Genomic DNA, 2,427 nt, shown 5'->3' with positions numbered 1-2,427 from the left:
AATGCTATAATATCTGCTGTTGTAGTCGGTCTTTGTTGATTCTATCTGAAACTCTGAGCATTCTTTTTACTTTTCTATACAGTGTGCAGTTGCCATAGGTATTAAAGGTACTGCACTGCAGTTGTTTTAATCATAGATATCTAATACACTCCAATTTGTCATGTGAATGGAGAGTACTCTTTACACATTAAGGTTAATTATGGAGTACCACAGGGATCTGTGCTAGGACCAATTCTGTTTACATTATACATGTTTCCCTTAGACCAGCGGTCCTCAGCCTTTTTTGTTCCATGGACCGGTTTAATGGCAGACAAAATTTTCACAGACCGGCCTTTAAAGTGTGGCAGATAAATACAACAAAATAAAATGATATGACCAAGAGAACAACGGTGGTATTTTGTAAATATAATAGTAAATGTGAATTCACTGTGTAACTTTATTAGCAGCGTCCTCCTGAAATGTGCCAACAACATTGAGAGTACCATCCTCCTCTCTGCCCCTTAATGCTCTCTGGTTGCTATGATAACGCGTAAAATATTTCTTTCAAAATAAGACACACAACTACAACACGGGAAAGACCCAGGGAAACCGAGTTAACGATAAAACCCCTGAAAACCATAAATTTCACACCCGAGCTTCAACTCTCGCGGCCCGGTACCAGTCCGCGGCCCGGGGGTTGGGGAAGGCTGCCTTAGACAGTATCATTAGAAGGTATGGCATAAATTTTCCCTGCTATGCAGATGATACCCAACTTTATCTGTCCGTGAAGCTAGATAACACACACCAATTAGCTAGATAACACACACCAATTAGTTAAACTGCAGCAATGTCTTAAAGATACAAAGACCTGAATGACTGCCAATTTTAGGGATGGGTACCGGTTCTGACATAAACTGTAGTAACCAGACCGAAAAGCAGCGCACATTTAGGTGCTTTATTTCGGTGCTTGTTTTTCCTGAGCTGTGATACACTTCTAGCCAATCATTTTACGTTTCCGAGGATAGTAGGCGGGTCCAGGTACGTACGTTCTTTTAGAGCAGAGCTACAGATTAAAAATGTCCAAGGCGAAGCGGTCAAAAGTCTGGCTGTACTTCACAGCAAAATATGCAAACTCAGCAGCAACAAGTGCTTTAAGCTGATACTGTGATACTGTCAAAGGAGGTAACACCTCAAATCCGATGAAACACCTGGCGAAGCATAGCGGGTTTTTTTTAAAAGCCAAGAAATGCGCTGTATTTGATAGCTTGCTGCGAGACCTCACACCAAGCGCATCTACTGCGCGTGGGTTGCCTGTTATCAGACCCAGAGTTACCAACATCCCCAAAAACACGAAGAGGAGAGTCCTGGCCCCTAGCCCTGCCAGTGTAGCAGAAATGATGACGGATGATGATGGCAGCAGCAGCAGTTCTTCTCTGCGTGAGTAGCTTAATGTTGTTCGTGTGTGATTTACATTGAGTAGGCTAACCACGTTATTACATTAATGCATGTAAGGTGAACTAGCAAACATCATCATAGCTACATGCGTCTGTCTTCTTGTATGATGGCAGATACTCCCTTCACCCTGGCCAAAAAGGCTAAAATGACCAAAGAAAAAGAGGGAAACGGCTAAACATGAGAGGTTTTTGGATAAAGTTTTTAAGCACTGCTTCCAGCCAAGAGTGATACCATATATGCCCCATAGCTGCAGAAAAGGCTAACATTGTTATCTTTTTACAAAAAACAGCTGAACATGAGAGGTTTTTGGACCAATTTTGTGTTCTCCATTCTTTAAGCACCGGTTTGAGCACCGTTTGAGCACCGGCACCGTTTCAAAAGTACCGATTTGGCACCGGTATCGGATAAAACCTAAACGATACCCATCCCTAGCCAATTTTCTGCTTGTAAATTCTGATAAAACTTTAGGTTACACTTGGCCCTAAACATCTTACAAACATGGTGTTTAACCAGATGCTGGGCTCCAGGAACACTGTGGAGTCTTGGAGTTATTTTTGACCAGAATATGTCCTTCAATGTTGGACTTCTTTTTCTTGCATTTGCACAATATCACTAAAATCTCAAACATACAGTCTTACTTAAAACTACAACCCGGTAAATAGTCTGTAAATAACAAGTAAGTGTTGTGACTTTAACATGAAAGCAAACAGAAACGATTCTTCACAACTGATTCATTTTAATTTGTGTGGTTTGTGGCTCAGAGTACTACGGAAGCGTAGAGCTGCCACCCTGGCAAAAGAAAAAGTGTATCACGTTATAACGTGAAAGGTTTATTGTTCTAACAAGATACTTTTCCTGTTTGTACAATATACTATTCACGTTTGAACAACATAATATCACGTTATTACAAGATACATATTATCACGTTCGTACAATATAAATATTATATTGTATGAACGTGATAATTATGTATATTTATATATATATATATAT

The sequence above is a fragment of the Aulonocara stuartgranti genome (assembly GCF_965226115.1).
Source record: "Aulonocara stuartgranti genome assembly, chromosome: 1".
Classification (NCBI taxonomy): domain Eukaryota; kingdom Metazoa; phylum Chordata; class Actinopteri; order Cichliformes; family Cichlidae; genus Aulonocara; species Aulonocara stuartgranti.
The sequence above is the reverse complement of the archived record's forward strand: the minus strand, read 5'-3'. Positions refer to the sequence as shown.